Source organism: Sylvia atricapilla, chromosome 1, assembly GCF_009819655.1.
Source record: "Sylvia atricapilla isolate bSylAtr1 chromosome 1, bSylAtr1.pri, whole genome shotgun sequence".
Lineage (NCBI taxonomy): Eukaryota > Metazoa > Chordata > Aves > Passeriformes > Sylviidae > Sylvia > Sylvia atricapilla.
In genome coordinates, this window is record NC_089140.1 from 98,749,313 (window position 1) to 98,776,856 (window position 27,544).

Here is a 27,544-nt window from a genome sequence, read left to right on the forward strand (position 1 = left end):
GGAATAATTTTTAACTTTAGATTTATTCTCTTTTTTAACGTTCAGGAATTACTGAGGTATCACAAAATATCCTTCTTTTGGACAATTCCAGATATGGAGAGGATAAAGAAAAAATATATTTGTTACCAGACACTCTCTGTGTCTTTAATCCAAATATGACCCATTGAGACATATTATTTGCTAAATTCTACTTGGAATAAAGAGTTGTTTTTCACTTGTTTTACCTCTGCATAGCTGCAGAGATCAATGCACCTGATTACAGTTTGTACATTCATATCACGAAACCCATTTTACGTTGTTAATAAGAACAGCCTGACATTAGCTCAAAGAGAAAAGCAATCACTTAAGCTCTTCCCATTTACTTAGTTTTTAAGTGCCAAATGTTATCTCCTGCGTAGATATTCATAGGGAATGAGCAAAGGGGACATGAAATTCTGTGAGCTACCCTTTGCAAAGTTTTCTTCAATGTTTTTCTCTAAAAGTTGAAATCTTGTGGGCTGTAAATTGACCAGGTGACTCTCTCCTGCCTTTTTTTTTTTTTTTTTTTTTTTTTCTGTTTTGTGAATCATCCTTGTACATCTTTGAAAGGGGTACAGAAAAACTTCAGCTAAGCCCCACAAACCAGCTGTGACTTGTATAGATGTGGTTGTATATGAAATACACTTGTGTGAAACTATACATAGTTATCAAGTATTCAAGACACTGATAAAGATTAAAGTATGTGAAACCAGGCAGACAAGATGTTAGCAAGTTTCACAGGGATGCATAGTGACACAAAGGGACTGGCACTATTTTTGTACTGGTCACCAAATCATGGGCCAGAGGACAATAAAATCCAAATGCTCCTTGCTGTGTGCTCCATGTATCCACATGACTGACCCTAGGGGGGCTGTAACACAGCAACCTACACACCCCACAGGCCCTTCCTGCTCTTGATGTCAGGCCCCTCTGGGAAGGACCCTGGACAGATTTATCTGCCCTGTGTCATCCATGTCACATTGTCAGAAAGTGTTATGGGATAGATGGCAAAGCATTCACACAGGCAGGAAAGGACATTCCTCACTGCCCAGAAAAATAAAGGGAGAAATGTGTCTGGACCTTCAGAAATGCATCAGCTGGTACTCCTGTAGAAAAATCAGCTTAGCTGTGGAAGCAAGTTTCAGCAGGACTTGCTCCAGTGCACTGACTCTGATAAATAAGTTGAAAGAATTGAAGAAAATCTTCCATGAAAGACTGAGGATTAACTAAGGGAAATACACTTGCTTCTTGTTTTCTACATTTGCTCTTTAGATACGCTGCACTGGGGGCAAAATAATAAACAAAATTTTGATCTGAAAAACCTCTGAATGTGCACCAATAAGGTAACACAATACAGTGCTAGGATACTTAATCCAGCTTTTCGTGAGGTAGATGTTAAGAAAGGCTGCACACAGAGCAGAAGAACTTCGTGAAACTAAACATGAAATGTAGGTTTTTGTGCCCTTACACTGTTAAAATTGATTCTTAGCCAAGCTAGCAATGTGCTCTCTGTTGAAGTCTAATTGCAGGCCCACTTAAGTCATGGTAGCTGGTTTATTGTGCAACGATCCCTCCAGCTGCTGCTGCCAAACACAAGGAAACCATGTTACAACTTTAATTTATGGGGAAGCTGAGGCTTAGAGATGATAATAAAGGTAGGGAAGACTATCTGATTCTATCATTAGATAAGGTAGAATTATTGTAGAAAGGAGCATAGAAAGCATAGGAGCATATCTCCATCTATATGTAGTGTATATATATTGAACAGATATCAACTCTCCCACAGGAATAACAATAAGATTACATATTTTAATGAAACATATTTATGTTTTGTACATGCAGGGCAAGCATTTGTACTTTAACATTTAGTTTTGTACGATTTAATTTTTTTTCCAGATTAAATATGGGGTAGGAGAGTTGGATTAGTCCTAAGAAAATATATGTGAGGTTTAATTTGAGAACTGTCATGATAAAGTAGGGAACAAGAGAACAGTTTTTTGACGTTTGTGTAATTTATCTTCAATAAAAATTCAGGCCCTTGCCTGATGCAGTTTATTGCATTTATGCATCTCACTCTTAACATGAATATAGTCTTCTTGTGTGTTGTTGGTGCAGATTTTTTACTGTTTTGTGGTTTTTTGCTCCCTCCCTCCCATCTGTATGGAAGCACTTCCCAGGACAATTCTGCCAGGAGGGCTGGAGAGCAGCTGTCTCCACAGTGCAAGCCAGGGGTTTGCCAACAGGGCATGTTTCTGCAGGTTTCATTGGTCTTCCTCCCCCTCAGTTTTAGGTGTGATCTCATACTTTTTATAAGGCTAGGTATAATTTAAACCAGGACCAGGGGACTTCGGCTTTCCCCTGAGCAACTAAACAGCGTTTGTATTTCTTACACTGATAGTCTTTATGAAGGTATTATATGGAAGCTCACTTTCAAGCAACTAAAATGACAATATAAATTCAATGCTGCAGCAGTCATTTATCACTTAATGATAATGCCAGAATATACAAATGATAAGAGAGAAAGGCTCAGGGAGAAACCTGAGGGGGGTTTATCATTTATTTATGTACTTATGTAATATGAGGGAGTAAGTGATGAAGGAGGAATACAAAGACATTTCATCTAGCATGTTGATTTAGTACTTCCTGCTCCCTGATCAATGACCTCTCTTATGTTTAGAAGAAGCTAAATGCTCCAGAGAGAAGTGCATGTGTGTGTCTTCTTTATTAAATCTAGTCAGAAAAACAGGTAGGCTTATTTATACTGTTACAATTAACTCAGCAAAAAAGATATAATCATTGATTTTTTGTTAATGTTTATATTACAATAAATGACTACTAAATTTAAAAGGGATATCTCAGAGTACTGCAGAGAACTGTAATGAAATATATCAGTAAAAAAGAGGAACTGAGGAGTACAAGGATGTGCAGGATCAGGTGCAAACTGATGCATGAAAAGATATTTAAAATGTTAACAATGCAAAATGTTGAAGCACTAATCTGTTGACAGACATTGTAAAGATTTTTTTTTTAATATTATGCTAAAAAAAGCCATTAATTTTGTTTTCTCTTTGTGCAGTTCTAAACCATACATTCAAACCTAGGTAGAAACATATGCTTATTCACGTTTCAGCCAGGCACTAGTCTAATCTCTAAACTCTTTCTATTTATGACAGTTTGACAATAATTGAATCACTGTTAGTTTCACATTGCTCTTGTTTCTTTTTGGCAGAATAAAAGAAAACTCTGCTTAAGGTAATGAAAAACATAAACGCTATATATAACCTCCTATTTGTCTCTGTAGGATGCTAGTTGCGCACCTTGCAGCTGTACAGTTTCTGGTGATGATAGCTTGTAGTGTACAAGACGTGTCATACATAAAGCCTTGTGAACATACATACATTTCACCTATACATGTAGCCATTTGAAACATTAAATATCCAGGAAAGTGACAGCTGATGTCTTAGATAACACAGCTCAGGCTGAAAAAATGCCCTACTTAACTGAATATATGACTGTCTATAGTTAGGTAAGAAGTTAGCTGAGGAAAGCAGAGATTATAGCACATCCCTATGACAAATCCAGCCTCACACTGCTTCAAAACCCAAAGCAACACCCACCTATCTGTCTGCTGCCATTTTAGCTGATAAGTAGAGTTGACACTGCGACGGATATATCTAGAGAAGAAAATATTTGTCTTTTTGAATCGCAACAAATCCTACCGTATGTGTTACAGTGGCCTTGTACACTCTGCAGTAAAGGAGTGATAAATAAACCAAACTGATCCCAGTCCCCTTAAGTGCAAGCAAGAACTTGCAAATTCCAAATTGTCACCCCAGCCTGCTATTTCTACATGCTAGTTTTCAAATTGACTCTGGGAATACAGAGTTTGTGTGAATAAGCTGCTGATATTCCTTCCTTCATTTTCTGAGCAAACACAGGGAGGCTGCCAGATCTTTGAACTTTGTGGGACTGCTGATGCTGAGGCATCTTAACAGAGGTGCTGATATGCTAGGATTTTGGACTGTATCAGCGACCATCTGGATCATACTGGGTGGAGGTATCCGGGTGTTGGGAACAGGAGACTAGAGAGAGGGCTTTTGAGGCAGGAGATTGGTACTGTTCTGTGATAAAAACAGCAGGTTCCAGCCACTCCAAAAGAGCCACCACAGACAATACGGTGGCAACATCTGGGAAAACATATTTAAGAAAGGGCAAAATTCTGAGCAGGCACTGTGAAAGAGCAGTAAGAAAAATACCATAGAAACAGCCCTGCAGACTTCAGGTGAGGAGTGAGGAGGAGGTGCTACAAGTGCAGGAGCAGAAATTCCCCTGCAGTCTGTGGTGAAGACCATGAATACACACGCTGTCTCCTTGCAGCTCATTGAGGTCCCCATTGGAAAATACAACCACAGTTGGGCCAATAGAGGATCCTGTGCCACAGCAAGTGGATATATGCTGAAGAAAGATACAGGCTCTGGAGATTCCACACTGGAACAGGCTCCTGGCAGGAGCTGCAGCCCATGGAGAGAAGCCCCCATAGGAGACATTTTCCTGATTATCTACAGCCAGTGGAAGACCCATGCTAGAGCAGTACGCTCCTGAAGGACTGCAACCCATGGAGAGAACCCACACTGAAAAAGTTCCTGAAGACTGTAATCAGGGAGAGGGACCCATTTGTGAACAGTTCATGAGGGAATAAATCCAGTGGGAGAACCTTCAATAGTGCAGTCTGTCCCTGACAGACTGTTCCAGTGGAAAGGACCCACACTGAGGCAGTATGTGGAGGACTGCAGTCCCTGGGAAGGATTCCTTGTTGAAGCAAGTTGAAAGTGAGAGGAGGAAGAGTGAACTACTGTGGACTGACCACATATCTCAAATCCCTCTGCTCTGGTCAGATGGGAGGAGATAGAGGAGTTTGGAAGGAAGGAGTGACGTATTAGATGGGAAGAAGGGAGGATGGTGGATAGGTGAGCTTTCAGTTTCGAATTTGTTGCTTGGTACTCTACTCTATTTTAATTGGCAATAATTTAAATTAATTTCCTCAGGCTGAGACAGTGGTAACTGCAAAGTAATATCCTAGTCTTTATCTTGACCCACAAGTTTTTCATCTTATTTCTCTCTTTTTGCTATTGAGGAAGTGTAGTGAAAGAGGTGAAGTGAAAGAGAAACTTTGTGGACATCCAGCAGACAGCCAGATTCAAACCACTGGAGGGATATTACTGAAGTATTTGTATTAACTGCATTGTTGATTTATCAATTTCCTTGTGGAAGAAGAAACTGTTGTTACTAGTGCTGTCATGGCTTCTACAATCTCTTAAGATCTAAGGATTTTCTAAGACTGGCTCCTGAAATATAAAGACAGAGTATTTCAAAACAGAGGCAGATGTTATAATAAAACTAGCTGTAAGTATCTGGGACTTCTTTTATGTTTCCAAAAGAAATCTGCCATGTTGCAAAAAGAGGAAATATTCTTGCTAGATACAGCAGAACAGCTCAGCTGTAAAGTTGAGAGGAAGAGCACACCTAACACTATGTACACTCTGGCTGCATTTGCTCATCCATGAAGGTTGTTCTAGCTCCCTTTGAGGTAAAAAGATTTGTTTACTCTGTCTTATGGCACAGGAAGAGATTAAAAGACTATATGTTTTATATACTTTTCATTAGTCTTCTTAGGGGATCTTATTTCCCATTCAGAGAAGATATTTCTGACTACTAATATATTACAGAGCTCAAGAGTACTTTCAATTTCCTGGCTTCAGAAATAAATGCTGGCTCCACCCCAAATCTATACCAATAAATGTCTACAAAAGCAGCAGCACTTCCTCATCTTATCCTATTCTCATTTGCACAGAAGGAAAGCACAAGCCCAGAGAGCAGATTATGTCAGGAACATGTGCTCAATCTCAGCACTTAAGCTCCTGAACATGAAGTTCCCTGAACATAACTGTAGCAAGAAAATTTAGACAGTCCTTGGGACTTTGAGGCCAGTAAAATATTTAGAAAAATTTTAGGTTGCTGGTCCCAGCAGTGGAATCACGCTCTGTGTTCTGCACACTGAGTCTCTGTATTGGATATGAGAAAAGTCAGTTGCTCTGCATGGCATGAAAACGGCACAGGGCTCAAAAGTGGTGCAAATGAACTTAGACACTAGGAACATGTTGGCAGGAGCAAGATATCACACTGGACTGGGGCAGGGTTCTAGGGGATTTGAAGAAGCACTTCCACCCATTTGAGATCCACAGCTTCAGACTTCCTAGTGAAAGTAGGTGATTGTCTCATTATTTTTTCAGTGAATAGAGATAATTTCTATGTTCAGAATTATAGGAGGAAGGAGTGGATGTTGTGCTCCTCCCATATTACAGCTTAACAATTTAAATATTTACTCAGGAAATGGGAGCAGAAATATGTGATGTCTAAGTACAGACACAGCTGCATGTTCTATGTAGCAGTTTACTGACAGCTCAAGACTGATGAGAGCAGCTGGTGAGCCCAAACCCTCAACTCCAGGAAGACAGGAACTTTCTGCAACCTCAGCTCTCCGAGGTTTCCCCAACATGAGATGGCAAACTCAGCCAACTCTATCCTGTAGTGAAAGCACACGGGGGATCCATTGCCATCTACTGCCACTGACAACTCCCACAAAGCTATCTTTCCAAAAGCAGGAGAAAATTGCGCTGTGCCTGACAGCCAGATGAAGGTGTTATTGATTTAGCTGGTGGGCTCAGGAAGACTGGCCATCATGATCTATGATGACACATGCAGGACCGACACTCTTAGGAAAACTCCAGCGGGAAAGAAGCAGGGCTTTTATTTTTTTTTTTTTTTTTTTTTTTTCCTGAGAAAGTGTCTGGTGATCTTTCACTATTGTGCAAAAGGACTGAGACTTTAGTGACTGAATTTTCAAGTCACACTTTAAAGCATCAACTGCTTTTTGTGGCAGTCTGAGAGACCACATGTATGCTTTGTGAGCTCAGAGGAAAGTTTACCTTAAGAACCCTCACAGACATAAGACAGAGCTGTCAGGCAATTCAAGATTGCAGGACTAAGGGGAGCCAAAATACCTGGGAAGATATCAAAAGTACAAGTGGCCATCTGGAAAGAGATACACTGTTTTTTTATGAGTAAATGCTTTAGCTATCCACATCTAGGTGGCATGACTTGAGTTTCCAGTCCTACAAAATGGATGAAAAAACAAACATTATGTGAAATGAATTATCTATGGCATTTTTTGATGCATGCATTCAGCTCCTATATAGAAAACTTTTTGCACAATTTCTTATAGCATCCTCAGAAAACATATAGAAAACTTTTTGCACAATTTCTTATAGCATCCTCAGAAACAGGCTTCATTTATGAATTCATATCTTATCACCATTTTCCACAGATATAATGACAGGAATTGTTACATTCATTTTTATTAAAGTAAGTTATTTTTAATGTCTAAATATAAAAATTGTAATTTATATAGTTTTAAAAATGTCTTTTTTGCAAGATCATAAGAAGATACATAAAAATATATGCTCATGCCCGTTCTGTCTATCCTAGTGTATCTGCAGAGATGCAGGAAAGCTCACACTCTGAAGAAACTAATCTTGCAACAGCGGCTGTATGAGGAAATGATAATTTGGCTGTGTAATCAAATTGCAATGCGTTCAGCTAGCAGATGTGAGCAAATAAAGAGAAAACCAAATTTAGATTTTCTGCCAACTGGTCTCTTATATGTGTGTTTGTTTTTGAGGGCTCCCCATGATTTTTTTCTAATTTGCTTGGTGGTGGTAGCAGCTTCAGGTGGTTTCACACAGCTTCCGGCTGCAGCGCTGTGGTTTGCCAACAGACGGCATGATGCGTTTCCATTATCCCACATCTCTCCAACAAGATGACTGTCTGACTGCTCATCTCCGAAATAAACACAAAACTCCACCGTAGGCCTCAGCTCTGCAAAGATTAAAACATGTGTTTGAATTTGCATACAAGTACCACTAAATCTCATCTTTCCTGCTGTGTTAAAGAGTTTATTTTTTTTTTTCTTGGGGTAAGGAAGAAACTTCTTGTATAGCTACATAACATCTAATTATTTAGATATATCATCAAAGTGGGGAAGAATATTCTTGATCTATTATTATTATTGAACCTATTCAACACAGTGTTACCCAAAAAGATTGCAAAATATATTAATTTTCGTGTGAATATGGTCCTGGACAAATGAGTCAAAGTATTATCTAGCTCTGCACTGCAAATATTCAGTACAATATGTTTCTTGTATTTCTTTCTTTACTTCTAGCCTGAAGTACTTCTAGCTGAACTGTTGCATGAGAAAGATGTCACATGGACTTACAGTGTGAAATTAGATGCAGAATTGTGCAAAATACTGAAAATACAGTATAAACCAGTGCTGGACAGGAACAACTTCTTGGCTGCATGGTCTGAGCATGGACTCTAACCATAAAAGTACAACAGATCCTTCTGTGCTTTGAAATTAGCAATTTAATTTAAAAAATGAATTATTCTTGAGCAAAGACTTTTTTCAGGACATTTTTTCTGATGGCAAGGAGGAAGCTACTACATTACCTACATGCCCAGAGGAGCAGTAGGAGAAATGGAAACCATGCTAAGAGTTAATTTTGTATCTCAGTAAAATTTGGAGGGTAATCTTCAGTTTCAGTGTGTAGGTGGTAGAATATGTGTGAAATAGGGTACGTGCAATGAAATGCTTTACTGAACTGCAGAAATGTGTATAACATGCTAAATAGGGCTAGTCCAGATCATCTGCTGGAGGACCAGGGAATACACAGGCCAATGCTACTCAATTTTCATTTAAGGAAAAGAATCTCATGAACTCTTCCCAGTTTCTTCTATGCTTCTTATTAATCATTTCAACAGAAATGCTGATACGTGAAGCTGAAAACATGAATGTCTGTCTGTTAGAGGCTGTCCAGCCTAAAGGTTCAACTGCTAAACCTCTTGCCACCACTTCCCAGGAAAGGGAATTTGCTGTTGGCATATAATTTTTGCTCCTGATGACTTTATGTCTTAAAATAATCAAAGACATATTGCTTGTTTTGCTGGTTTACTATCTTGTTTGAAGACTTCAGCCTGTCAGGGTTAATACCATTTACAGTATTCCAGTTTTTCTTTGAAATGTCCTGTTTCTTTATCTAATTCTTTTGCAGAAATGTGAGAGTCTTACTTCAGTAGAAATACTTTAACCGACAAAATCCATAATGTCATAAAAAAAATTAAGTTAGGTTGACAGTATTTGTTTTGTGTAAACCCACACAGACTCTTAGTAATTATATTGCCTTATTTCACTTTCTCAAGTCCATTTCAGACATAGTGTTATTTTCTTTAGGATCAATACTGGGGTTGGCTTGGGTCATCAACTAGAAAAGTACAAAGGAAAATAGGTCAAGGCCTAATCATTCTTTACACCCTCTTCTCCACCAATTACTTAAAGTGGAAAATATCTAGAAATCTTGAATCACTTTCCATGTTAGTCTGTTAGTTTGAAGTCTGCGTTGCTCTTTGGAGAATGAATGAATTTTTGTGGTATTTTCATGTTCACTGCTCAGACTTCAGTCCCTTCACTCACAAGCGTGGTATTCTCAGAGGAAGAATACATTAATCCCCAGAGACACGAGAAGCTAGGGGCATTTCTGTTGTTTGGAGTACAGTAATAAGGGCCCTTCAGAGCTGGAAAAGGCTTTGTTCCTGAGGGAGGATATTCACTGGAAAGGATGGTGGGTGAAATATCCTTCACCAGACATTAACATTTGACAATGATTTCTCTCTTACTTTTCTAAAGACATAGAAGAAATGCTTGTTTGAGGAAAGGGCGAGAAAAGAAATAAAACAGGACTCTGCTCAATGGAACAGAGTCTATTAAAAGCAGAGAGACATTGACAAATGCCTTAAAGATTTCATGAAGAAAGATAGTCACTTCTGTGCTCTAACTGACAAAGACTTTGTTGGGATGACATTCTGCTTCAATAACTTTGCTTCTTTATCTACAACTGCACTTAAGGACCAGTTTATTTTAGAATACCTACCTTGTCTAGCAGTGACTTAGTTGCTAATTTGTCCCTATCTATAAAGAGGAGCTCTTTATTCAGCATAGATTCAGTTCTCTGAAAGAGGTCATGTATTAAGCAAATTCACCCTCAGCATTGGAGTCCAAGAAGCCAGAGGGACTGAGCAATACATGGAGAATAAACACAGAAGGATCTTTAAATATTTACACGGAAAGGGTAGGTAAAACAAATTAAAAAATCAACAATTAATAAATGCATAAATAAACAAAAAACCTCAACCATTTGGACAAATTTATGATTAAGCTTGATTTAGTGTGGAGGAGCTGAAGAAACAGTAAGCTTTGGATACTAGAGAAGGTTTGGTTTCTTAGTAAAGTTTGGATACCATCTATGCTCATATTTTCCAAACTTGGAATAATGTGCCAAACAGCACAGGAGCAGAAGGCAGGAGACTACAGGGTTCTAAACAGACATGAGCTGGTAAGCCCTCCCTTGGCAAAGTGGTAGAGCTTTATGTGAATATACTAAGCTGGTTGTCTCCACATTTTGGATCAGAAGATGTGACTTCTTAAGACAGTAAAGAACTGACTATTTTCAGATAGGACCACTAGGATCAGCAGAAAAAGATGTCAGATGAAACATGTTACTTTGAAAAAGATCTCTGGATTCTAGTTAGGAAAACAGTCAGATGTTATGGATTGGTTTTTGGACTGCAAGATTGCAATGTTACTAGATGGAGTATCACCTCCAGATGAGGACTGAATAAGATATAAGGTGTTCATGAAGAAGTGCCATATACTGTAAAAGTCTCTCTTGCCTCTGTTAAGCCAGATGAGAGCCATTCAATTTACAAAGCTCTTCACAGATTTCATGGATGAGACAAGGACTGAAATGTCATTTAAGAGATAGTATTATTATTGCTGTATATCCTGATCTAACATAGAAACTGGTAGTTTTATAATTAAGGTATGCATTTTTATAACAGCTTTCATCAGCTCTTTATGATTACATGTATTGTACATTGCTTATTTTTTTAAGGAAACTGAATATTAAAAAACATTAATATAATAAAGCTGCTTGTTAAAGCGTCTTGTACTACTTATTTTTCATTCCTCATTTTCTTGACTGTGAGCCTCCACAGATGCAGTCACCACGTTCGTGTCTCCTCCTAGATGATGTTCACCATGCTGTGCAAGGCAGCAGGCTGCCTTATTTCTCCAACAAAGGAGTTCCTATCAATACACGGTACACTTGTACTTCTACACACTACTAGTCACCATTCATTTTTGTTTATTCCTAATCTCTTCCCCTCTGATGTTTTGAAGTACTTGTACATCTCTACATCCACAAAAGCTTTAAAGCTGAGCAACTGACACATTTGCAGACAAATTGCTCAGAGGAAGCAAATATGCATTTATTTTCTGAAGCACCTCCAGGTGATTATGCTTAAGGCCAAATTCTGCTCCTCTGAGCAGAAGTCAAGAAGAAGTATTTTGCCCACAGGAACTGTGGGGAATCTCTCCTTTCTCACTCTGTCAGAAGGTCCTAAGGTACCAAGGCCACAGCTGCTGTCACAATGCTAACCTCCAGGCAGTGTAGTTACATAAATTACAGCTTCTTATCCCTTATGTGTTTCAAAAGCAATAAATTCATTTTTCAAAAAAGCTACTATATCCATATTTTCCAGAGTTTTGTCTATTTGCATCAGTCACCGTACATTTAGTTGTCCTGGAAGTCTGCTGCTTCCCAAATCTCTGTGGTCCTACTGTGTCAGGTAGCCCTTTTTGTCTTGAGTGAGTGTGATTCTCCCTCTCATGAAATGAGCAGCTAATTTGAATTAAGGTATGGCCCTGAAATTCAGCAAATGCCACTGACCTCACAGGAAGACATAACCACCATCTAGGTATGATAACCATGTGTTAACCATGTATCTGCCTCTAGGCTTCAACAAAAAATAAAAATATGTACTGTGTGGATATAGATGCCTCAAATTTTCTTCACCTTGTCTGAACTCTATGCATTACAGTCAAGACTCTCTTTGACCACTCTTCTCATACCTCTTAGGACTTACTGTTCTGGAGTTGTTCCTGTCCAGAAGGACCCATATATAACACTCCAGCTTTAGATTCCTTACCATGCTCCTGTGTTTCTTTGAGATAAATTTCATCTAAGATGTTTCAAGATCATCTAGATAAATACTTGATTATAAAGAACATACACACTTGCGTTGAACTTTTTTATTAATTAATTGATGTTAATCTGTTGCAATTCTGGGACTTCATTAAGCACAATACAGAAGATGGTAATCATCACCAGTACTTAAATTAAATTACTAAATGGTCTTCCGAAACCTCATGCCAGGGGCCTGAACACATTCTCCACCAGTGGAGCTCAGTTGGATGCCAAGAGCTGGCTTGCTGGAGGACAACAAGGGAGCTGAGGGGATGCCTCAGTTTACAGCCACACCATGAGCATTGGAGCCATGTCCATGCTTGGCCATGCACTCAGTCAATCCAGAACTCTGACCTGCAGGTTTGACTTCTTCACCTCACCAGACTGCCCTGGATAATCCCTTACATCTGAGTTGCAGACATGCTTAAAGAAAGAGATAGATCTTCTTTCCATAGGGAGGATTTCTCAGATTTTCTTGTGGATATAATGGTTAAATATTCAGCAACTTTTTAAGGGAGATATAGCTAAATATTTTTTATGTCTACTTTGATAAACAGTCTCAAAAGGAAGATGATTGAATTGTTGTTATATATTTCCAGGGGTTTTGTTCATCTAAGTCTCCAACTCAGTGGAGTTCTGATGGACATTTTCCTATTCAAAACTTTTACCTGCCCCTTTGCCATCAGCCCTTCTGCTGAACTTTTATGTTGAGGAATATTTAAAAGAGTTTGTTGGCAGTGACATATTCACCATATTGCAGTTGGTGTTGATCTCATAAATAAGGTTGTTTTGCTTGCAGGGAATGGGTAATGGAATGGGCAAAACACATATTCTCATAGAGACAGAAAGCTCAGCATAAAAATGCAGTTAGGGAACAGAGAAGACAGCAGAGTTGCTCTCAGCACAAAGATCACAAAAGAACTAATTTTCCAGAATGCCATTCCAAACCCATGACCACAGCATTAGTAATGCTGCAAGAGTACAGACTGCACCTGAGCCCTATGCTCATTAACCTTTTGGGTTAATGTGCAGCTCACAAACATAAAGGGGTTGTGTGTGTGCTGTAGGAGGGGTAACACCAAGCATGAGGAAAGAAAAGGAGGTGGAATAATTCAAGGAAAAGACAGAGTCCTTTTGGTTCTGGAAATGAACTGAGCATTGTTCTACTCCCATGCAGAACAGTAAAAAAATGAATGAAGAAAAGCATTCTAAGAGAGAAATGAATTCACATAGCTATGGCTTCTACTCTAACATATATTTAGATTATCTATGAACCAGATAGTTCTCTGATAAGGAAACAGGTAAACAGCAGAAAAAATTGATCTCAGATTTGTCCAGATTCTAAGCCCTGAGTATCTTTATTTTCTCACCATTGGCCAAGGTAAAGTGACCAGATGTCTCAATAAGATTGTACAAGTACCAGTTTTTAATGGACTGGCACAATGTTCAGTGATTTATTTTTTTTTTTTTTAATTAAGAAGGAGAGACATCCTATTATTGTGCCAGTGATCCACCCTTGGTACAAAAATGGCTGATTCACATACCCTGCGCCTCCTCCCCTGTATGTTATATCTACAGTAGATGATCAAATTCTCATTAACAAAGAGAAAAGTACAGCCTGGCACCTGCAAAGTGTTTTCAAATATCACTGCTTAATGTCTCTTGGCATGCTGGTTTGTAACAAGCAGACAAATGGTGGTGCAGCCAAGGATGCATTTCGTGAGATCTCTATCTCCAGGCAATTTAACTTGGACACAACAGACTTGGAATGCCACTTCACTTTTCTCTGCTGCCCTGTGCTTGCTCCTATTTCACTCATTTCAGCATCCCTTTTTTTCCTGTTCATCATGGACTCCCCTCACTCTTTCCTCTCAACTTCTCACTTTCATCTTCCAGAAGGAGAGACTGGGCCCTTTGCAAAGCTAATCTCACTGATTGAAAGAATAAGGTGACTGTTTCTGTTATTGTTATATTTAAAGGACATACTCTGTTCCTGAAATTCATGCTGTTCAGTAAGCATGATCAATGGCCAAGATTTTATCTCTTGGTTTAAGCTGAATCAGGCTCAGCAATTAGGGATATCATGAGTTTGATAAGCACCTAGAGAGAGACCTTAATTGACTATGGCCGTTTTTATTAAACTAAGATATACAGTAGTGTTAGCTGTCTCAACTGGTATTTAATACATCCCACTATTTATAATATTTCATATATACAGGTTTGGGGAGTTTTGGCGGTTTCAACAATCTCTAGTGCTTTTACTTCCTGTTCTAGTCAACGTGTGGAAGACATTATTTGATCAATTTCCAGTCAAGAAATGGCAGCATCCAAAAAAAGTGAGTTCTGCACTGTGCTATCAGTGCAGCTTTTATACCATACAAGTTAATCTTGTGAAGCATCTTGGAGGTTTTGATCAGTCTAAAATATACCACATTGGCTTGAAATAGGACTTTGAAATTTTATCTCTGAGTTCTAAATGAGATAGTAATAAAAGCTTCTCCAGCTCTTTAATAATGAATAGAGTTATGCCATTTTATCTGCATAGGAATACAGTAAATGAAATCAAAGCAGCATAGACATAACTCTTACATTTTCAAAACTGGTAAGACAGCTCTGTGTACACTCCAATATTTTTTGCTATACATACTTACTGCAGAAATATTGTATGCTGTATTCCTGTTCTCAAACAGAGTCCTTGCTGCTGCATTTACTGAACTCATACCTTATTAATGCTCCCATTGAATTTAGGATCAGAAAGGTCAATCCTGAAGCATTTGACAACTTTGGCAATGATTCATGTCTTTGATCTTATATTTTGTCATGTAATTAGTGCCAGTGAAGGTCCCACGGGTCCTTGCAGTTGCATACAAATGGAACAGGCACCTTGAATGTATTCAGTATAACCTGAGCTTGCCAAGTCTCAGCATCCCAGTTCTATGCATATGAATGTTTAGACTCCAACTTTGTCTCTTAATTCACAAACCTGCCTATTGTAGTCTAGAATCTGGAAATATAAATGACCTTTTGGAGACTGAAGTTTTCCTGCAGTTCATTGCTGACTTTCCATTGCTAGGGGGATATATAAACACAGAGCGATTTTCTGTTTGTGTCTACCTAATTAAAAAGAAAAACATTAATCTGTTCAAAGCAAGTCAGTATAAGTTACAGGTCAATAACATTTTTCTCTGCCCCTTGTTAGAACAATGATAGAAGGGATAATGTAATATCTCTGCACCCTAACAACCACTGCCAGAAGAGTCTATTATCATTAGCAACACCAGCACCACATTTCATATCCCTCACTGCTCTCTTCTCTTTGAAGGATTGAACTCTTTCATCCGAGTGTACAGAAATAGTAATAAATAGCAGGCCAGGTTTCTGTTCTGTGGACTTTTCTCTGATCTGTGCTGGTCCCTGGTCTGGGCTGGCTGTCTCTACTCTTTACTGCATCTTTTTCCTCAGCACAGCAACAAGCAAAATTGGTGTTTCCCAGCTTGCCCCCACTGAGCAGGCTCTGGGCACCCACAGCAGGGAGGCTTTGGAGGAGGCTGATACAAGGCTTCCTCAGAACCACAGAGCACGTTTCATCCCTAATAATAGTTCATGCCTCAGCTACATGAAAGCTTTATTTTTAGAAAGCTGCCACTTTTAGAATCAAAAGGTTTTTGCTCTGATTAGTTCACATGAAATATATTTATATGGTAATACTCCTTGTGGGAAATGCTGCTGAGAAAAAACTAAAAAAAACATTCAGGTGAAATATCAGTCCTTAGCAGATACTTTTTAAAAAAGGTCTGGGTTTTGGTCCTCATTTTTTTTAACAAATCAGTACAATTTTTAAGGAATGTAAACCTGAATATGAGAATAGCCATTTTGTTGAGAGTCTGGTTTTCAAGGGAAGAACCTATAAAATGTGTTTGTTCATGTCTAACTTCAAAATAGACTCTGTAGTGTTCAAAATAAGCTAGAATTTTGCTATGAAAGTTAAAGAGAATTCCTTTTTTTTTTTTTAGAATGCAAAGTCCTGAAAAAATGCTTCCATAACAACCTTAGGTTTCAAGTACTGGGATTAGAATAAGTTTGCATAAAGTCAATAAATTTCTTGAAAATTCTTTAAACAGATCAAAACCATGGGTTTTGGTTGGGGTTTGGGGGGATTTGTTTTGGTTTGTTTTTTTGTGGTGGTAGTGGTGGTGTTCTCCTTGTTGCTTTGTTTGTTTGCTTGTTTGTTTGGGGATTTTTAATAAAATATCTCACTTTACTAAGCCTGTCCTCATGGTAAGAACCTGGATTATATTTTTTGAAAGTTTAGTGCTGACTTTGTTATGAGTCTGTTTGTGAACATGTGACATGGCTAAATTGTAATAAATTTGGTAAGATTAAACAATAGATTGTAAGTATCTTAATACTGACAAAAGAGCTACTAGGTTTTCTGTAAGGGCATCTGTGGACAGCAGGGACAAGGAACTCTGCAGACTGGAGATATTCTAGAAACACGTGGTTTTATTGCAAGGGTCGTGGGTAAAGAGGGCTGATTTCAGCCACCAGCCTCGGCTGAAGGGAAGCCCCAAAGAGAGAGAGAGAGAGAGAGATGGGGTATGAGGTAAGGGAGGTAAGAAGAGCGCCAGGGTCAGGGCAGTAGGAGAGAGGGAGGTAGAAGAAGCAGAGGGAGAGAGCGGGCAAGAGAAGGGGTGAAGAGGCAAGAGAGGAAAAAGAGTACGGAAAAAGGAGCAGCGAGAGGGGAAGGAGTGAGAGAGTAAGAGAGTAAGAGAGTAAGGGGGAAGACCTAAGAGGTAAGAGAGTAAGAGGTGAGAGAGCAAGGAGCTTGTTCCAACACATTATATCTCCTTTTGTGTTGAATATTCAATTTACAGTGACCTACTACACAAGATACAGAAACCTACAAACTTTGCATGCAACCTATGAGAACTACTAAATGACCGTATCATCCTATATTCTAAACTCTAAAGACTACTCTTCTTATCTACTTTTTCCTTGATGCCTTGGCAGGGTGGAGAGGGGCCGCATTCTTGGGTCCTTTTGTTTTCTGTCCTTCAACTATCTCCAGTTAATGACCGTCTTCCTGCCTGCCATGCCTACATCTCAAAGCTGGCCTTCATTTCTATTTCATTCACAGATTTTACATCTTCCAGTATTTCTTACCAGACAATCACATCTGTAAGCCCTTCCTGCTCCATCTTTCCCAACAGTTTTCCTCTGCTTTAGAAAGACAAGAATACGAAATAGTCTTAAATGAAACATCTTAGTATTCATGACAGTTTTGTGAGTGAACCAAAATCTTGATGTGGCCTTTTCCCTCCCTTTGTTACTGTTGCATTCAAAAAGAATCTGGCTACGATAAATTACCATTATTGCTGCTTTGCTCTTACATAAATCTTTTTCTCCAAGGTGCTCTTGATACTTTACTAGCTTACATGAATCAAACCTTTTGTGATCCTCAGGAGGTAAAAAACTACCTAAACACTTGAAACTCTCTGTCTGAAGAAAATATCGAAGATACTGCAATGACATAAGCCTTTCCCAGTGTTTCTGACCTTATCACATGGTTTTTTTTAAAAAGCTGCCATGCTTCAATTTAAAACCTGAAAAACAGATTAACGTGTTCCATTTAAATATCAGTGAACTAGAAATTATTTGTATCACATTTTTCCAAGCCAGTCAATAAAACATATATTTTATGTATTATTAAGATATGATATTTTCAAGTGTATATGCTCCATACCCATCTCCTCTGATACACAGCAGAGAAAATAATTCTTCCTGGATAATATAAATAACTCACTAACAACTGGTCTGAAGTATAAGATTAATCAACCAGACAATAACTACCACATGTATTTCTACCTTTTATTCCTGTTTAGCCAAGTACTTAGGCACATATAAATCACATCTCATTCCAGAGCTAAGTACATGATTAAACGCTTTGCTGAATGGAGATGGACTGCTGAAACAAGACACTGGGCAGTATTTCAGATCCTGACATCAGTCAGTATCTTATCCCCCAAAGATCTAAATAGAGATATCTATTAACTTTATGGCCTTTTGAATCAGTCTTAAAATATGCAGAGTTTTCCAGTATTTTTGAGCTATTTTAGTCAATTGAGAAAAAAGACTTCATATTGTTTGAAATTTCTGCCAAAACATTAACAACATAGTGGGCTTCTCTTCCAGGATGCCACATTATTTAGTTGCTAACCCATTTTTTTTCCTGGAGTCTGTAGCAAACAGATGCTTTATGCTGCAGCCAGTCTTATCTCAGCCAGCAAACTAATTGTCACTACTCACCACAACAAAGAGAGTGAAGTAAAGGAAAGATGTTCTCTTAAAAAAAGAAAAAAAAAAAAAAAAAGTGTTATTTTCCCACCACACAGCTTTTTTTTAAATGAAAATATGCTGACCGAAAGACATCCATTTCATAAACTTCACCAACACTTAACAGTAAGTTGTGACATCAACCCCTAGGTAAAATTGCTCTACCTGCTACATACCTTAAAGCTACCAATGATATCAAATCTTATGAAGTTAAATCTCTTTTGGTAATGCTGTCCTGGATAATTGTTTAAATTGTCACCTCACATAGCTAAAAGAGGGAAAGGCAAGGACTCACTCATATATCAATGAACAACAAACTTGTTAGCAGATTATGATTTTATTTGTATCACAGAAACTTCATTCTCATTTTAAAAAAATTGAGAAGTGAAGAGGAAATATAAGGATGGGCATAACCTTGGTTATCCTTGAAATTCAATTCTGTTAAACACAAATCCTCAGATTACATTTGCAGTTTTGAACATGTTATCAATCCCGTCTGTTCAATAAAGCACTCTTCATTCTTTTATTTCTTTATAAAACAACAGATTATTCTGACCCCATCCCTAAATTATTAAAAGAGTTATGAGAATATCCACCTATTAAAATCTTGCAAATTCCTCAAAATACTGTTTTCCTGACATATTTCGTTAGCACTACAAAATCCAAATGTGACAAGGAATAAAGCTCTTCGATGTTAAGTGCTGGTCCTATAGACAGATCCCCACTGGGCAGATGGTTATTTTTAATAGTCTGACCTAATTTCTTAGTAGTGAACCAGGGATAACACAAAGCCCTATGGTGGAACTGGTCTATTGTGTTGAAGTAACATTAGAGAACACTAGATATTTATAACAGCAATATTTTGCTCATCTGAGTCCAGTCTTAACAAAGCCCACTTACATTTACTGTCACAACAGTTAAGGCTTCTAAAGATGAAAAGACTTATTATGATTGACCTATCAGATGATATCAAACCAAACCAGACATCTTTAGGAGCTGAGGTATGCCTTCAGAAAGTGTTTTCTCTATGACTGCTGAGTTATTGCTGATTTTCTTTGCAGCATTTTCTTGCTTTTTTTCTCTTTCCTCATAAACTTTATAAAAACTGAAACTGAGTAAATCACATTCTCTCTTTCTACCTTCTCATCTTTCTCTCATTCTCATTACCTTGGTTCTTCTTCCATGTTTCATTTGGCCTTTCCAGAACTACTAAGATCAGAAGCTGGTAATCAGTCTTAGTGAAAGGAAGAAATAGAGACTACAGTTTTCAAAGGCATAAAGTCTATTTTTGTTCCTATTGCATCCAGTGATGTTTACTTTAGTTTGAACTAAAGTTGAGAGGAGCATCTAGATCACAACAAACAGATGAGAGAAAGCTGCTATTTCAATGCAAAACAGCTGCCATTCCTGGAAAAAACAAGCCCAATGAAACACACACACACACACACACACACACAGAAAAAAAAAAAAAAAAAAAAAAAAATAAAAAAAAAAAAAAAAAGTTTACATGGTACTAGTTACATTAGTCCAATTTCAGCTTTGCTTTCACCAACTCTACACAGTAGCAGATGGGAAATGCATTTATAATGAAAACTAGTAAACTTTCCATCCTGAAATTAACTTAAAATTTGTCAAGGACAAAATCAGTGATCTACGGTCAGCAGTGTGTTAGCTAAAAAAGAAGTATATAGATCCTGTGCTCAAAGACAAGTAGGCTGCATCCATGTCTTTAATGGAGCATAAGAAAAGTATTGTTCTAACACATCATGGTGCCCCTTCAGAATAAGGGCTGTTTCCTTCAACTGGATATATTTGTACAAACATTCCTGTTGTAAAACCTGCGATGTGTATTGGTCAGTTCACCACAGACACAGTACTCTGCATTCTACTTGTTTTGAAAGTGAAGCTATAGTCTAGTGTTTCCAAACTTATTTAGCTGTGTTTTTGTAAACTGTTCAAAGAAAATAACATTCTAATCTCATGAAGTCACTGTTCAGTTACTATGACTGATCTTGCTAACATCCTCAGTGCAACACACACCAAACTGAAATACTGGGTAAGACTTCTGCATATTCTATAATGGCATGGTACTCAGCTGTTTTACAGCAATATGAAAACAAGCTATGAGAAAATACAGTCAATGAGCTTCCCTCTCTTTATTGAAAACTCGAACATAAGGAGTCATTGTGTGTTCACATGTAAATTGTAAGAGTAGAAGCAAACATTTTGTCTCCTTCCAAATGCCAGTTGTGCATCTTCTCTAGGACACTTAAAAGAGAGTATGCACCTGGAAATACCTACAAATTGCACAGTGTTCAAGTCCTTGAAGATTTCTGCAGGTGTAGGCAGCAAATAAAATAGTTTCCACATAAATAATGTTTTAGAGGTTTTCATATGAGAAGTTAAGGGGCTTTATGCTAACAAGCCCACTATGATTGAAGATAGTATTTTCGATATTAACAGAAAACTACTCACTTGTTCCACTGTAAGAATTGTATCTGAAGAGATATCTCAAAAGTCTAGAAATCTTCAGGTGGACATAGAAGTCTGTCTCACATTAAAAAATAAATTAGGCAAGGTATTGCAAGAGGGAAGGTTCCCTAATCAACATAGTACCTACCCCTGAGTGAACATCAGTTTTTTTATGTGTGTCTATTTATACTCTCATTTCCATCTGTTTATTCTATCTTGATCAGGCTCTGTTATGGCCAGAATTTTTTCTCACGAAGTGGAAGGAGTAGTCACCATCATTGGGTTTGCATGTAGAGGAGCATATGCCTCTGGCAGCTGTTTCAGTGTCTCTTGGGGAATCTTTCATCTAGCCAGGTTTACCTCTTCCTACCTGTACTCTCAGACAGGCATCTTTTATACAATTGCACATGAACCAGTTGTATATGCAGCATAATTCAAATATTTCATTTTTCTTAGGAGTAATTTTTTACATTTTTTTGGGCATATGCAACATATGCTCAAATATACTCCTATATTTACAGTTCTCAAGGACCTTGGAAAAGTAACATCATTCTACAAAGGCAGAAACAATATTAGATAACAGATATCAAAGGCAAAAAAAGCATTTGACTGGGACATGCCATATAAATACCATTACATGAATTGTTTTCTTACACACAATCTTTTTAAACATTTCCTCTCAAAAATTAATGTGAATTGAAACAATTAAAATCTAGTTTCCACAGACACTTGAATCTTTCTGTTATCATGTCAAATAAATGAAATGTTCTTGAATTATACATTTTGTGTTAATACTGTAACTCATTCTTTAACCATGGGAGGTCTTTCCAATATCTAAGTATAATTTGTTTTTAACAGCATGAGACTTTTTCTCCCCCTTTGCGATTTTTCTTTATACATATTATTATTATTTGATTTATATAGCAATGCTCCCTATGTGCTCATGGTGTTTCAAGAAATTCAACAGAGTCAAACTAAAAGGCAAGAAACTTCAATTATTTGTAAAAGAGAAATCTCTTAATGCAGTCTCTAGAAAGGGAAATGAATAGCAGCAGGATTCCCTTGGGTGTAGATTTTTGAGGCAAAGGTCACAAATGTTTTCATTTGCAGAACTCTTGATCATCAAATCTCACTGAGGACAATGTGAAATGCAAGCATTCAGCACATAAAAATCTACATCATATATATGCCAATAATAAGAAATGAGAGGAGGTGAAAAATTCTATCAAAGTATAGATAATACAAGGGAAAAAAAAGCAGAACAAAAAACCAGAGAAAACTGTGGAGAACATACACAACCAATGTCCTGAAAATCAAAGAGGCTGAGACCCGAATGGGTGAAGCGTTTGGTTTGAATGCAAATCTCACTTTCAAGAATATCTTATGGGGACTAACAGGAAAAATAATGAATATTTGCTTGTCCAAGAGATAAACAACATTCATTTTGGGCCAAATGGAAAATTTAAGACTTTCTCACAGAAATAGCTGCCTACTCCTTCAGTTCTATGTTGTGCTTTCCATGATAAAATGGAGTACTTAAAATAGCATCTTTCCAAAGGAATTTGAAATTAAAACAAGAAATCTTTTAGATTTCTTAATTTAAAAAGGCTGATGTTGTTATAAATACAGCACTGATTTGTCAATATGTCCTCTTAACTTAAAATGTATTTTCCAAAAATTTCATTATGGAAGGTTCAGTTTCAAAATAACCTGAAAGTAGATATCACTAATGAAACTACAGACTTAAAAGCCATGTCATCTGGCCTGATAAACCACATCCTCATCACTTTTGACAACACACCAATTAGTTAACCAATTTATGCATTTGTTTTGTCTGACTCCTGCCCTGTCTTGTGGCTTGTTCCTGCCTTTAGCATATGCTTGGCTGTCCTGTTCTGTTCCAGTCTTAATTTGTACATGTGTCCTGTTTTCAAATACTGGGTATAGTGGGATCTGGGTCAGACATAGTGGCTTTTATTCCACCAGTAAAAAGATAAAAATAATCATTAATTATAGCTTTAATGAAGGCATTTATTTGATATGCAAACCTTGGCAAGATGGTACACTGTGAAGTATTTTTAATTCTCTGTTAACTGTTTTGATCTCTACTAAGTCTATGTGCTTTATCTACATAAGTGGTACTCCTGGAGCAGATTTTAAATGCCTAGCTTTTTAAGACAAGGTTATGAAATTTTGCATTCCTATAATGTATGCTCTTCTTTCCTTTTCATTTAAAAAGAAGAGCTGAACAATGAAGCCCTGATTGTGATAAATGTTCTGTGCTAATCAACACAAGAAAACAAAACAAAATTTCTTAGTAAGAGATATATGGAGGCAAATAACAAGTAATGGCCACTTGTCATGACAGCAGGATAGCACAACATAAAGCACATATTTGATATGTAAAACAGGAACTCCTAACAATATGTTTTTGCATGGCCTGAAGCATTCTCTGTTCATCTCATCAAAGTATTTTAAATACACGTTAAATTCTATCTTGAAGTATTTTTCATCCACTTGGAATTTCTTGATACAAATTTTCTATTTCAGCCAGGGTTCTGATGAACCCATTCTCTTCCATCACATACAAACTGGTATCTTTTTATTATGTGCCAGATACTGAATGGGAATACTTGGTGAATGCAATTCTGAAGAGCTTCTCAGAAATCTAAGGTATGCTGTTAGTTTTTAAAAAGTTTTTTTCCCAGAAATAGATGTTTTCTTTATTTTCCAAATATTTTAATCATGTTCGTTCTTTTTCTTAAGAAGAGAAGATAAGGTTCCTCTTTCTGCAATTTTAAAATAGCCAGGAGGACAGTTTTAAATAAAAGGTATTGTGCTTAAGTAGGTAGTGGGAGTGGACAGCAGAGCAGGTGAATCACAAAAAAATTATGCTCCCTTTCTATTTGCCTTGTTCTCCTTAGAATGTTGGAGAAGCAGACAGACTGCCTCTGATGATTTGAAATTTTCTGTTTCACATGATTTTCTCTCTGAAACTAAAATGCACAAGCTTTCATTGAAGTGACTATCTACTTTAAATACTCCAGTAATGAGATTATTGGCTGGATTTGAATTTACTTGTCAGTAGTAACATGATAGGACAGCTGCACAAATTATGGGCATAGACTGTTCTCTACCAAAGCCTATGCACTGATTTATTATAAGCAGGGCGCCAGCTGAGTCACTCCCAAAGGCTTCCACTGATGCATATTCTCATTGTGTAGCAAAAACCTCAACTACAACAGCAATTGCTTACTTACAATGCAATCTTTATCAACAGGAATCAGCCAGGCCACAAGAGAAGAGGAATGGTGAACAGGGAGCCACTGACAGAGCTGTTTGGTCATCTCAAGGAAAGAGAGGAGCCCTTTCTGAGCGGGAGAGAAAGCAACATCTGGAGAAACTGGAAGGGGTTGTCATGATGTAAGATAATTTTGTGCCTCAAAGATTCTTTTGGGGCCATCCAACAACCCTAAATAAAGTGATACTTGTGTGTATAGCTCTCAGCTCTGCTAAGCTCAGCCCCACCCGGATCTTTAGTCAGTAATTTAACTGTATTTTTGCAAGACTTATTTTCATTCCTTTTAGATACAAATATCATCGAGAAACACTTTATTAAAATCACCCTGTTTTTTTAATTATTTGAAAATATTTCACTAATAACCAAATTATCCCAACTTTTCCCCCCGTTCTTCTATAAGTTATCAACATTTCCCTCTGCTACGTAAAAATTCAATCAAAAATATCAAACAAAGGTCTCTGTTGGACATAGAACTGCATTGACAATCAGTTATGTCTAGGTACATTGAGTACAGGGAGTGTTGAAAATGTCTGTTCGTGGCAGCAGCTGAGCTGAGTTTGAGCTTTCCCCTCCCCATATCTAGTGTGTCCCCCACTTTTAAATCATGAATAATAGCATATTTTTCACACATAACTATTACTGCTGCAGGTAATTCAATTTCTTCTACGCAATATAATTATCACTGGAGGAACACAAGGGGAAAGGTACCATTCTATCTAATTTTCTATGGCTTCCTCATCCAGAACATACACCTTCCCACCCCCTAAGCACAATGCTGCACCTTGTATTTTGTGCCACTGGTCACAGGACACAATAAAGCTCATTTTTTCATACCTCTCTCTTCTGTAACCATGGTATATAAATCACAGCAGAGTTGCTAACAGTGTGTGACTGACAATCTTATTTGATAGACAATCTGTGGTCCTTTCAGCCTTTTACTAATAAGCTCATTAGGATAGAAGAGCTGAAAATATTTTCTAGGATATAGCAATGAACCTTAGCAAATTCAGTGCATGTCTGACCATTCAAACTTTAGAGAATCAATCTTTCTTCAATCAAAACTTTGTCAGGTTCTGCTGAATGTCTTCTGAAGGTTGCCTTGTTTGGGTTTTGGTTTTTTTTCCTTTTTCTTTTCTTCACTCACTCTCTCTGGTTTTTGGGGGTTTTGTGGGGTTTCTTTCTATTATGGTTACCTACACAAACCCTAAAATCCTTACAAAGTAACTTAGGTCAAAGTGAAATGCTTCTAAATATATTTCCTTTTTTTTTTTTTTTTTTTTTTTACAGGTTTCGTTTTGGAAAACCTTTTAGAAGATTTTTTGCTGTTTTTTAAGATATAACCTTACTATGGATGAACTTTTAAAAAACGTTAATGCTAAGAAAAGCCTTCAGATACCTGCAGCCTAGTGACACTGGCATTTAGACTGAGGTTTCCAAAATGCAAATAGAAAACCACTGGATCAGTGTCTGAATAAGCTACTTCATACTTCCTCTTCATATTCTGAGTGTGATAAGACATGTACTGAATAAAAAATCCTATTTGAAAAACAAGCACATTTTGAGGCCTTGAAATTAATTTGAAAAAAAAAATACTCTAAAAATAGCACTGATGAATTCTGTCTGTCGTAAGAAGAAAACGAAGTCAGCACATCAATATTGTTGCAAATATTTCAAAGGAGGTCTCTTCCCAGATTAATCAGTATCTTAAATGACCAGTATGATTGAAAACTTATTGAGCAATACTGATGTGACAGAAACCACAACTATGTTCCAGGGAACAGGGCAGGCTAGTTTGTAAGCAGATTTCTTCCTATTCCACAGGGAACTCTATTGTTTAGCTGTAGGGGAAAACTGCAGCTCATGGGACTGCAGTCTCTTTTTCTTGTGCTATAGAGCTGTGGTCATGCTTTTTCATGTGGCTGAAAGCTGTCTTAAAAGGTCAAGAACTACATTAAATATTTTTTGATGTTAGCCAAAACACAATCCATAGATGTAAACCTCCTGCTCAATAAATCCAAATCACTATAAAGGAATTGCAAAACTGCACTTTTCTTCACTTTATTTCAGTTACTTCTTTTTAATTAATCTTTGCCTGATTCTCCTGTTTTGTTCTCCTAGACTGTTTTTATTCTTACCATCTTCCATTTTCCTGCACTTTTAATTTTTTTTTTCCCTTTCTATGGGTTCCATAAAAGTTTCTCCTGGGAGAGGAGAATGTCTCCTCCTGGTGCACCCTGAGCTTTCTTTTTGTTATGCACCCTTTCAGTTCCTACAGCCACTTCAGGCCCCTGCTTACATTAAACATCCCTTTACTCTTCTGACCCTCTTCCATCTGACACTGAAGTTTCTCCTCTTTCAACCATAATGGTAGATATATCTCAATCATGATTATGAGGGAAGAGAGAGAAGCTGTAGGCTTTTTCTAACAAACTACAAACTCATAGCTGGTCATGTAAAGGAACAATAGCATCAAGCATCAATGAGGAGCACTAAGAAATCAATGTAGATAGTGAAAGCAAAGAATTAGACAACTGCCTGCCTCAGGCAATACTTACAGATGCCAGAATTAGACTGTAACAACTTGACTGATGACCGGGTTGTCTACGTCATTCTTTTATCTTCTTTTTTCCCCACTCTCCCTTTGTTATTCCTTTAAAATTCCTTCCCCCATTTACCTCCCATACTTTTCCTGTTTCAGGGGAAGACTCTGATAAGGGTTAATATCACACCATGCTGTTTATTTCAACTATGTCACAGAAAACCGTTGCCTCATTCCTTGTGGTAAAGGATAAGATAAAGATGACCTACTATGGCATCAAATTTGGGATAGTTTGAGTCTGGGTACAAAAGTCCAGGGGATCAATGTGACAGAGGGTCACATGTGCGGCTGCTGTTAGGAGCACAAAAGGACGAAGCAGGCCAGCAGGAGGTCAAGCAGGAAAGCTTCTACTTTATTTTTCTGACTCCATAATATATACAATTTTACAGACAGGCCAAGATTGGCTACACAAGTAGCCACCTCTTCGACCTCATTGGTGAACATCACCATCAGTCATCTTTCTCCTCCTAGAGAGAAGTATGTAAACAAAGATAATTTTCTAAAAACATACATATTTTACTTGTAGCTGCATGAGAAAAAAATACAAACAGTGAAAAGCAGGCAAACTTGAGGCAACAGATCAATGCAGAAGTCACCTAAACCCTGACAGCAAAATTGCCC